At 46.7% G+C, this 12,145-nt stretch overlaps 1 protein-coding gene across 11 annotated transcripts in view; it reads right to left on the bottom strand.

Annotated features, from left to right (window-relative positions):
• DMC1 (DNA meiotic recombinase 1) overlaps window positions 1–12,145 on the bottom strand; it is a 326,134-nt gene that overhangs the window by 9,771 nt on the left and 304,218 nt on the right. The window lies entirely within an intron of this gene.

Here is a 12,145-nt window from a genome sequence, read left to right as displayed (position 1 = left end):
CTACCCAAATCCCAAAGAAGACAAATTACTGCATACATATTTTAGGAACTGGTTGAGGATTGCAGTTACAAAGATCAATTCCTCAGTGGGTAATTATAGAAATCTGAAGTCCATCAATGAACAGTCAAGTGTCGTCTGGGAAAAGGTTATCAAGAAGCTGATGCTGGACTGAATTGCTGGCTTGTTAAATAGGCCTTTCATTGGTGAGCAATCTTACTACTGGGCTTGGTGCCCAAGAAGGAAGTTGAGAAGTTCAGGCTCATTCAGCAATTGCCTTTCCCAGAGGAGACGTCAGTTAATGACACATTCTCTAGGGAGCCAGGATGGTTAGGAAACATGGCAAGGGGGCTCTTGGTAAAGCTGGACATAGTCTGCATTTCAACTGATGCAACTACAATTACATCGTTTTTAAGCTCATGGGGTTTAGGTTCAATGGAAACTCTCTGTGGACAAATGCTTTCTGATGGACTGTGCCATATCATGTGCATACTTTGAGGCATTTAGCTCATTCCTGCATGAAAGCCCACACCGGTTCAAAATTAGTTGCCCATTACCTAGATGATTTTTTTGCTAGCATGGGCAGTGTGTTGCTTGTTGGGGGAGCTTGAGCACATTCTTGGGGACTTTGTCATTCCTATTGCATGGTAGATTGCAGACTTGATGGCCTCAAGTATGTAATATCTTACTTAGGTATTGAGATTGACACAGAGGCTGGATGGAGTACAGGCTCCCAATAGAAAAGGTAGCAAAGCTTGGTAAGATGATTTGCTTTTGCCGTGGAGCGAAGGTCACATTAGCACAGATGCAATCCTTGCTGGGGCTGTTATTCATCCAGCAGTTCAATGGCTTTCTTATATGTCCTAGTGCAGCGCTTCCTAACCACAGCTGTTTATTGACGCAGCAGGGGCTACAGGTTTCAGTGAGTATTTATGCAGAAAATAGTGCGCCATTAAGGGACTGGCTGGGAATTTAGAAGTGCAGGGGCTGTTTCCATTAGTGGTGGCAGTGAAGATTTGGGGGCACAAGTTTTGGTGCGACAGTTTAGTGGTGGTGCAAGCCATTAACAATCAATCTTCCTCACCCCCACCAGTCATCCAATTGCTGAGGTGGTTAGTGGCAATATGCTTGTTGCATAGTATTACATTCACAACTAAACACATTTTTGGTGAGCAGAACATGATAGCTAATAAGCATTCCCCCCTCCCATCTTTGGCAGTCATTCCAGTATATGCGAGTGGCACCAACAACATAGAGAGCCTATAGTACAGCCTTGGAAAAACGGACATATTTTCAGACAGTGAGGATTTTGGAGGGTAAGTAGTAAGTACCCCCTACATATGTTGATAGCATTTCTGGGCAATGAAGAGCAGGAATCCAGGGCCAGTGTTAGCACCATGTTGGTTGCCATTTTATTTTTCTATAGGCTGTATAGTAAAGCGGATGCAAAACACAAGGGCGGATACCTTTGTAGTCTGTACCACAATGAGGGTGGGCCAGGACCGACATCCAAAAGTGACACCACCAGAATCCAGTGACGGTAGAAAGATTAAAGAATTTAGTGTGTATTGTGCCAGCAGTATATAATACCAAAGGAGAAATTACATTGTTTAAAACTGCTTTTAGTATGGAATTCAGTGAGGCATTCCAGGTCAGTGAACTAATGTCAGGAACCAGTAGGTCAATGAGCATGGGTTTGCTGTTAAAAAATGTTGTTGTGTCAGTTGATATAATACTCTACAAGATACACAAATTCTAGACAGATCAGCTAGGTTGTGAGAGGTGGGTGCACCTAAGAAAGCACCTGGAGCCAGTGTGCCCAGTAGTGGCGAAAGACGTTTTTCTAGTGCACACTGGTATATCCGCGTGAACCAGGTTTCAATTCACAACCATTTTTAAGAGATGCGTGCAAGCTTTAGGCTGTGAGGGGATGAAATCTGGGATGCATTATTTCAGAATAGGCACATCAACATCAGCAGCCAGGGATTGGAACTCTGTCAAGAACATCACGAGGTTGGGAAGATGAAAGTCAACTAGCTACAAGTCTACAAGTCGTAAGTCAGGCTAGCACAGCCAAACAGTGGGCTAGAATTTACTAAATTATAATCCACTTCATTTCATTACCAGCTCCTCCGTATTTATCGGTCTCTCCACAGTTAGCAGTTAAAGGAAGCAAGTTTGGATCATCGCAAACTCCTATTGGCCAGCTAAGCAGCCAGCTGCCTGACCATATGGGTAGTGCTTAGTTTTGTCGCAGGAGGCAGTGACTGTGACTTGGCTGGGTAAGCAGGCATGTAGTAGGGGAACATTAGGAAAGAGTTGTAAAAGGTGGAGTGAAAGAAAAGTCATCCCAACCTTGGATGGTAACAATCTAGGAAAGGTTATATTCCTGGATTTAGTCAAGTACAACCAGGAAAACGTAGCTTGGATGACCTCTATATTGTCAAAAATCATACAAAGGTTGTCTTGACAAGGCTTGAGAAGGGGGTCATGTATTGACTAACCACCAAATACGGCATAACACCACACCAGGAACCAACTGGCAGCATTAAAGCCTGTTTGAGCTGAGGTGTAAGTTTGAACTCCCTTACACTGCTGGGACTACTTATCCTCTTATCCCTAACAGTTATTGTTCAAGGAACTACTATGCCAATTTCCTTTGCACTTATTTTTATTTAACAGACAATCTAAGTGGACTTCTAAGTGGTTATATTCTTCCTAACCAATATAAATGGAGCAAAACATACATTCAGCTACCACATTTCCTTTAGATTCAGGGCCCTAGTTATGGTCCTGAATGTGTACTTCGTAGGAGTTTACTTTCTATTTAATCTATGTCTTCTGCATTCAGTTTCTTGTAACTTTTAATACCGCCTCATTTTAAATGCCTAGAACAAAAGAAGAGCCTTGCGTAAGAATTATTTTGAAGGTATTCCAACTGTAAGGTACCTTCTGAAGAACCCATTAGTTTGAACGGAGAAACATGTTAAGATTCATATTTGATTGCTCTCATATATTTAGAATGGAATTATTGCCATCCTATGCAGCTGTGTGACTTTTTGTATATTCAACACAGAGAAGTACCATCTGTTCTTTGTTTCTTGGGATCGGAAGTGTGGCATTCCTGAGCTGGAACTGATAGCATTGGCTCCGCATAACTTCTTAAAGGAATCACAGGTGCAGCAATGGCACCGAAGAGGGATAAGGGGGGATGGATGCCAGGTGGGCCACGTGAGGAGCATGAAGGTAAGGGGGAGGAGCGGACAGGGAGGTCCGTCCTGCGTTTCACACCTGAGTGGTGCAGGTAGCCACTCAGGGAAAGGTGGGGGCAGGTCAAGAGGTGGGACGGAGCGAGGGTATTAAGAGGGGAAGGGGGGAGGAAGTGGGTACAATAGTTTTCAGTCTGCACGTGGGAGCAGTGGTTTCGTTTTCACTCCGCACATATATAGAATTGTTTGCAGCCTGCACGTGGGGGTCTTTGTGTTTACTTACCTGCACAGATACTGTGGAAGCATGGAGCACCGGCCAGCAAGAAATAGGATCCCTCCAAAGCGTTTCAGGAGCGAGGAGAGTGAGCAGATTCTGCCCAGCTTGCAGCCAGGCAGCTCGATCGTGGAGTCACATGGTTTCAGTGAGGCAACAGCTACGGTGCTGGAGAAGGGTCAAAAACATTTAAAGCAAAGGCAAAGCAAGAAAACTAAAAGGGGAAAGAACTTGAATGCAGGACAAGCAGCAATGCAGCAAAGGAACAAAAGCAGGATTGCCAAGCAAAAGAAAGGGGTGTGTGGTGCTGCTGATTCCAATAAGACTTGCATTAGGCAGAATGTACAGGCAGGGACTACAGTTGCAGAGGAGGATGATTGTGACTCTGGGGGGCTGCAGCAATTAAGTTTATCCTTAACCCCAGCATCCCAAGCGAATAGTACACTATCAGCAGCAGGAAGCACACCATCAGCTCATTCCCAGGGGGCAGTGCAGAGGGAATACCTTTACAATGCAGAGACACCAGGCTCATGGGCATGCATGATGCAAACACAGCTATATGACCGGCATCCCAAATCAACACCCCTTGCAGCTACAAGATATACACTAATGCAGGCAGACGACCGTTATGTGGGCTATCACGGAGCATCAAGGAACCAAGGCTTGCCTGCGCACCTCTATGAAAGACTGCAAATGTCCGGAAGGCCCCCAGTGTATCGTTCACCACCCAGGCTCATTTATCAGCAGGACGAGGGTTGTCATTGTTGCAATCGCAACAGTCATTGGAGATCGGATAGCTATGCAGTCAGACAGCAATCTACTGCGAGGCTGGGCGTGTCATGGCCACGCGAGCATGAACAGCAACCACACATGGAATATCACGCAAGAAGACACAGCACCACAGGAGCAAATGCCACGCCCAGCAGGACACCTATGGATGGACATTGCAGAGTTCACGCCCTGTCCAGCGGGACTCCAACAGATGTGCAACGGACAGATAGCGCCATGCCCAGCGCAGATGCCGGTGTATTCAGTTAAAGCTGACGCCATTTCCAGCGCAGCCAAAAAGACATTCGCCTCGCAGGGAAAGGTACGCCAAAAGGCTGGCGCCATGTCCAGCGCAGCAGGCGGTGCAACATTTGCAGTCGACACCATGCCCAGCGCGGCCAAAAGGACATTCATTGGATTACAGGAGAAGGTACAACAGAGAGCTGACGCCATGCCCAGCGCAGCCAGCGGTGCACAAGATGTTGCTGATGCCATGTCCAGAGCAGCCACAGCGACATTCATCACATCGCAAGGGAATGGTGAGATAAATAATAACTTTGTGCAAAACTGTGATGTAATTGATGATGACGATGTAGATAATGCAAATGTTAATGCTAGGGATGTTTATAGGGATCAAGGGGGTGGGGGTGACAGTGCAAGTGACGATAGTTCATCCAAATCAGAAGGTGAGGGGATGTATAAAGCGTTGAAGGAACAGCTGCGGGTAGTAAGGGATGATAGGAGGAAGAAGAAGCTAGTGGGCCCCGGGGTAGATGTGGTAAAGAAGAGGCTGGGGCAGGTGGAGTCGCATAAGGAGAATTTATTCATACAGGGAGGCGCGGCTGTGGGTTGTGATTTAGGAGCAGTGGCAGGTCACTTACCGAAACAAACACGGAAGGAAATCGTTAAGGGTAATTTTGTGGATATATTTACATTAACCGAGGTGGGATTGAAGCAAAAGGAGAGCGCTAAGGAAAAGGGAGCAGCGCAGGCAGATGCGTATAAAACTATAGAGACGGAACACCTCCTCCTCCCACTGCTCTCCCTCCCCCTTCTCCACTTCACCTCCCGCCATTAGCCAGCTGTGGTCCTCCTTCATCCCCACTTCAGGTGAAGAAGTTCGCTCCCTTATTTTTTCCTCTCCAGCCTCTACCTGTCCTCTTGATCCCATCCCCTCCCACCTTCTTCGCTCTCTCTCTCCCACTGCCAGCTCTTACCTCGCTCACCTCTTCAACCTATCACTCTCCTAAGGCATTGTCCCATCCTCATTCAAACACGCTCTTATCTCCCCTATCCTCAAGAAACCCAATCTTGACCCCACCTCTCTTGCTAATTACCGCCCTATCTCTCTTCTCCCATATGCCTCCAAATTACTTGAGCGGATTGTCTGCAGCCGCCTCACCAGACACCTCTCTGACAACTCCCTCCTTGACCCTCTCCAATCCGGCTACCGCCCCCTCCTCTCCACCGAAACAGCCCTGGCTAAAGTTACTAATGATCTCCTATCAGCCAAATCCAAGGGTCACTACTCCATACTCATCCTCCTCGACCTCTCCATGGCCTTCGACACCGTGGACCACCCCCTCCTGCTGCAAACTCTACTCTCTCTCAGCCTCTTGGGCTCTGTCCATGCCTGGTTCACCTCATACCTTGCTAACCGCTCCTTCTCTGTATCCACGTCTGGTTCTTCCTCCACCCCCTCCCTATTGGAGTCCCTCAGGGCTCTGTTCTTGGCGCTTTACTCTTTTCGCTCTATACTTCCTCCCTTGGAGCTCTCATCTCTTCGTTCGGTCTTCAGTATCACCTATATGCTGACGATATTCAACTCTACATCACTTCTCCTGATCTTTCCTCCTCCCTCCTCTCTCGTGTAACTGACTGCCTCTCAGCCATCTCCTCCTGGATGTCTTCATGCTTTCTTAAAATTAACATCTCCAAAACTGAACTTTCCCCCACCCAGACTCCATTCCCACCATGACCTCTCTATAATCATTAACAACGCCACTATCTCCTCTGTCACCCAAATCCGCTGCCTAGGAGTCACTCTTGACTCCTCCCTCTCTTTTGCCCCCCACTTTCAATCCCTTGCCCAAGCCTGTCGCTTCCAACTCCGTAACATTACCCGCATCCGTCCCTTCCTCTCTCAAGATGCCACCAAAACTGTCATCCACGCTCTCATCATCTCCCATCTCGACTACTGCAACCTCCTCCTTACTGGCCTCCCCTGCTCCCACCTCGCCCCTTATATCTCTAACCTCCTCTTCATTCACACTCCCGCCCGCTCCCTGCGCTCGGCCAATGATCGCCGCCTCTCCTCCACTCTGATCACCTCTTCCCACTCTAGAATACAAGACTTCTCCCGGGCTGCCCCCCTTCACTGGAACAACCTCCCTTGCTCCATTCGTCTCTCACCCAATCTGTGCTCCTTCAAGCGGGCACTTAAAACTCACCTGTTCCTTAAGGCCTACCAACCATCCACTTAACCTCTTACCTCTTCTGTTTCTCCCCTGGCTCCTTTTTACTCTCCCCTTTGCTTCACTGGCTCCCTCTTGTGCCTGATTTTGTTTACCCTCCCTTAGGATGTAAGCTCGTATGATCAGGGCCCCCTCTTCCCTCCTTTCTCCACACCTGTTCTTCCGCTCCGTCTTTACAGTATTTGCCTGCCTGGAGTTTCTGAAGTTCTGGTACTTTGTTTTTATTGTTCTGTATTGTTTTATCCTGTATAGTGTACTGTTTGTGCTGTGTACGGCGCTGCGGAAACCTTGTGGCGCCTAACAAATAAACGATAATAATAATAATAATTGGTTGAGCGGGATGTTTGTGTACTCTGGTTGTTACATGGAAGCATTCCCAGGCATTGCAATGAGTATGCTAAAATATACAAACTTTATTCATTCCGTTTACAGAGAATATGGGGGGTCAGTGTGGTGGAAATATGATGAGGGTTTCAGAATGAAATCGCAGGGTCAAAGGCCTATAAGTTTTGGTTTATGTGATATAGACATTTGGCTAAGATCACAGAGGGCAGCATCGGTGGAAAGGAATAGTGGGGCGGTAAGGTTCGGAGCAGGGAGGCCTAGCACGCTCAGGCAAGAAAAACGCAAGTGTTGGGCATTTAACGAATCCAATTGCACATGGACACGCTGTAGATTCAGGCATGCATGTGCTTTCTGCAGCGGAAATCATTCGGCCAAAGATTGCGCAAGGGGGAAGGGCGGTCAAGCACAAAGGCTACCCGGAGCATTTGTGCCTGGCAAGGGTAAATAGTCCAGTAAAAGTGAGCGGGATGCTAGAGTGGCTGGCTAGGTATACAAGAAGGGAAGAAGCTGAGTTGTTGCAAGCAGGTTTTACGGAAGGTTTTAGGATTCCTGTTACAGGAAGCGTCTCCCCAGTGGGGGGTCACAGAAATTTGAAGTCCATTAACATGCAACCTACAATAGTTAGGGATAAGATTGTCAAAGAACTGATGTTGGACCGAATGGCTGGCCCATTCCAGGAGCCTCCCCTTTTAGATTTGATCATTTCACCCCTGGGGTTGGTTCCTAAGAAGGCAGCTGGAAAATATAGGCTGATACAGCACTTATCTTACCCGCCAGGGGCATCGGTTAACGATGCACTGGACAGGGAGAGATGTTCGGTCCAATATCAATCCTTTGACAGGGCGGCGCAAATGGTTAAAAAGCAGGGAGAGGGGGCCCTTATGGCAAAATTAGACATAGAGTCTGCTTTTCGATTGTTGCCACTGCATCCTGGCAGTTTTAGGTTGATGGATTTTCACTTTGATGGTTATTATTTCATAGACAAGTGTTTGCCTATGGGTTGTGCAGTGTCATGTGCATTGTTCGAAGCTTTTAGCTCCTTCTTGCAGTGGTGTTTTGAAGCAAGCACAGGGTGCCAGTCAGTGGTACATTACTTGGATGATTTTCTGGTAGCAGGAGTTTGGAGTCCCCATTGCACAAGATAAAACAGAGGGCCATCTCATACTTGGGCATTGTGATTGATACGCAAAGGAAGGAGTGCAGGCTCCCAATGGACAAGGTGGTAAAGCTGGGTGAGGCAATTGCGTGCTGTGTAAGTGAAAGTTACACTTGGTCAAATGCAGTCTTTGTTAGGGCAGCTGAATTTCGCATGCCGCGTAATTCCCATGCGGCGAATTTTCAAAAGGAGTTTGGAAAGGTCCACAGTTGGAGTAAACACATCATTTTATTCGCATTGGTAGAGAGCTGAGGGAGGACTTGTTGGTGTGGGATCGCTTTCTCACGCAATTTAATGGTGTAAAGCTTTGGTCTAGCGGGGTTGTTCCAAATAGTAAAGTCCAATTGTTTACAGACGCCGCAGGAGCATTTAGTTTTGGTGCTTATTTGCAAGTAGAGTGGTGCGCGCAGACGTGGCCAGATAGATGGGTGTCAAAGGGCATTCCCAGGAATATAGCTGCATTGGAGTTGTTTCCAATAGTGGTAGCTATGGAAATTTGGGGCCAGAAGTTAGCCAACAAACATATTCAGTTTTGGTGCGACAATCTGGGGGTAGTGCAGGCCATTAATAAGCAGACAGCATCATCTCCCCCAGTCATTAGGCTACTGAGGTGGTTTGTAGCAGCATGTTTGCATCATAACATAACGTTTAAAGCAAAGTATGTACCAGGAGAGCAGAATGCGATAGCTGATTCGCTGTCTCGACAGAAGTGGGCAGTTTTTAGAGCTGTGGCGCCGCATGCAAAAATGGTAGGATTAACATGCCCCTCCCATCTTTGGCAGATAGTCGAGCCGGTCTGAGCGAGTTGGTGAAGAGATCGTTGGCGCCAAAGACTTGGAAGGCGTATAGAGCAGCTTGGGAGAAGTGGAGGCACTTCAAGGCAGTGGGAGCTTCGAGGGGAGTTGATTCCTTTAACTTGTTGTTGAAATTCTTGGGTAAGCAGAGGGAGGAACAAGTTTCTAGGGCCAGGGTCAGCATCATGTTGGCTGGCATATCTTTTTCTCTAAGCTTTACGGGAGGGCAGATGATACAAAATCTTTTGTGATACGCACCATAATGAAGGGATGGGCTAGGGCGGAATTATGTAGGCCGGATACTCACGAGCCAGTGACATATGAAAAATTGAAGAGGTTGGTGCAGGTGGCTCCAGCGATATGTAGGGATGCGGGAGAGGCAACACTTTTCAAGATGGCCTTTATTATGGCATTTAGTGGGGCCTTCAGAATTAGCGAGCTAGTGGCGGAGTCCAGTATGTCAGTGGGTACGGGCCTGCTACGAAGGAACGTGGTGGTGGCGACTGAGGCAGTGTCATGTAGGATACATAGGTCAAAGACGGATCAGCTTGGTAGGGAAAGGTGGATTCAGCTCAGGAAAAATGCACATGTTGTGGTGTGTCCTGTGGCGGCGGTTGAGTCTTTGTTGAAGGTCAGGCCGGAGGGAGGTGAGGTTTTTCTGGTGCATAGTAATGTAGCACCCTTAACAAAGTTCCAATTCGCATCAGTATTTAAGAAATGCGTGCGAGCTCTGGGATGGGACGAGAGCAGATTCAGTACGCACTCGTTTCGGATAGGGGCAACTACATCAGCAGCCGCCGAAGGGAGTTCAGCAGAGGAGATAAAGCGGTTGGGAAGATGGAAATCAAATTGTTTCAAATCGCATGTCAGAACATCAACGAATTAAGTATAACGGTTTTGGGGATGTGGGGTTTTTTCCAGTGGGGGGGGGGGGCTGGGGTATGTGTTTGACAGGCATGGCCTTTGTTTCATTTTGTTTCCTAGAATCTGATGTACAACCCCCCCCCCCCCCCTACTGATTTTGTAGTTAGCGTCGGGAGAAGAGAAGTGTGGATCGTTGGCAACTCCTACATATATTGGGCAGGGAAGAGGACGGCTGCTCGATCGTATGGACAGCAACTGGGTTTGCCGCGCAAAGCAGGGAAAGTTACATGGCTGAGCAGGAGAGGTATGAAGTGGGCGGAGTTGAGAGGTGCATTGTTGAAGGCGGAGGAGGTGACGGGGTTCCCGGACATTCTAGTGGTACACCATGGGGGAAATGACTTGGGTAAGGTGAAGTCCCTGGACTTGATTAAGGAAATTCAGCAGGACCTGAAATGGATGTGGGACCGTTGGGGCCAAGTGCACATTGTGTGGTCAAGTATCATACCGCGATTATCATGGCGGGGCACAAGAGCAGGAAAGGCAATCGATAGGGCAAGAAAGTGAACTCGGCTATTGCCAAATTCGTTACCTTCAATGGCGGCACCTGTATCCAGCATAAGCAGATAGGGGTTACATGTGCAGCTTTTTATAGCTGAGATGGGGTGCACCTTTCAGATGTGGCACTGGATTTGTTTAACAATACCATGCAGGAGGCTCTTGAGGGGTTGTTGTTATAGGTGGTCACAGCGGTTGGGGGGGCTTCGGTCCCCATGGTCAGGGTCATGAGGACCTTGCATGGCTTAAAAAGGTTGGGCTAATACGGGCGGCGTGCCAGGTTTTCCGATATTGGAGAGGCTGGTCTCCGGAGGACGTGTTGCGGTGCCTACAGGGTAGGCAGAACACGTCCTATTTATTCTAGATGGAACTAGAATATTTGGTAAAATTTTAATAGCCTTGCACGCCGCTTGTCTGCCGGATACAGGAATGTTTAATAAAGCTGTGACCGTAATAATTTTGCCAAAACAATTGTCTCCGAGTTTTCTTTGAGTGCTATGAGTGGGACGCCGGTGGGTCAGCCTATACCCCTTATATTTACATGAGGCAGCCTAATTGATTCAACTGCTGACTGACAGGGGCAGTCAACCACGTTTGTGAGTAAAGTTTGCTTACGGCATTTATTTGTACTGCTGGGATTCCTACCATCTGCTAATTTAAAGGCCAGAGGATTCCAAGGATCATCCGCACAACCTAAACATTCCTAAATAATGTGCGCGAACTTTGCCTACGACACTAATTTGTATATTGGGATTTCTACCGTATGCCCAACTAAAGTCTTTAGAACACCGAGAAACATGAGTTTTCGTTCATTATACTCAGTACGGTGCTCTTAATAAGATTCCTATGTTACATCCTAAGTATCTGTTCTGCTCTGTGGAACTAGTACATTCCAACCAAAATCTATTATCTTGGATGAATATATGTTTTGGGATTTGCTGTATTGTGCCATAAGACTATAATTAGAGATCTTTAACTATCACTCCATAGCATGTTTGGCCAGCAATCTATTTAATACCACCAGTGACTGATTTATTTATTTATTTCACACATGTATGTATGTTTGTATTTTTTTAACCATTTAAGAGCATATAACTTGATTTTCTATGAAAGCAATCCTTGCTATATTTTTATGAGATTAAATAAAGTGTTATTCTGTTTTTATATGCTAGCTTCTGCAAAATTTTATTTTTAGCTATTTTATTCTTCAGTGAGATACATTTAGCGCAGCCATTTTTTCTTTGTACTTTTGTAATTGAGAGATTGCAATATCCCTCATTGGCCAGCAGCCTGCTGCACCTCACAGATTAGTTTAATATTAAGGTCACTATACTTAGCGCTAGAGTTTGGTCTTCTAACTGTAAACCTGTAAATTCTCACAAACTAATGTTATTTATTTATTATCTTGTTAAAAGATATTGCTTATTCAATTGTCTTTAAGGCAGCACGGTGGCTTACTGGTTAGCACTTCTGCCTCACAGCCAGGGCGATTAGAAACTTAGTGCCCTAGAAAAAATTCTTGAAATGTCCTCATATGGGAGGGACCGAATCAACTGTAGGTGGAGCCAACACAAAGTAGGCGGGATTTAGAACTATTGGAGTTTGGCTGTAGTAACATTTAGGAAAACTTGGATGTGATGATACACAATGGGTTATATCTAAGGCAATGCAGGGAAAAAGCTGTGCAGTCCTGTTATAAAAATACACAA

This window comes from Mixophyes fleayi, chromosome 8 (genome assembly GCF_038048845.1).
Source record: "Mixophyes fleayi isolate aMixFle1 chromosome 8, aMixFle1.hap1, whole genome shotgun sequence".
Classification (NCBI taxonomy): Eukaryota; Metazoa; Chordata; class Amphibia; order Anura; family Limnodynastidae; genus Mixophyes; species Mixophyes fleayi.
This window is presented reverse-complemented; position numbering and strand designations above follow the sequence as displayed.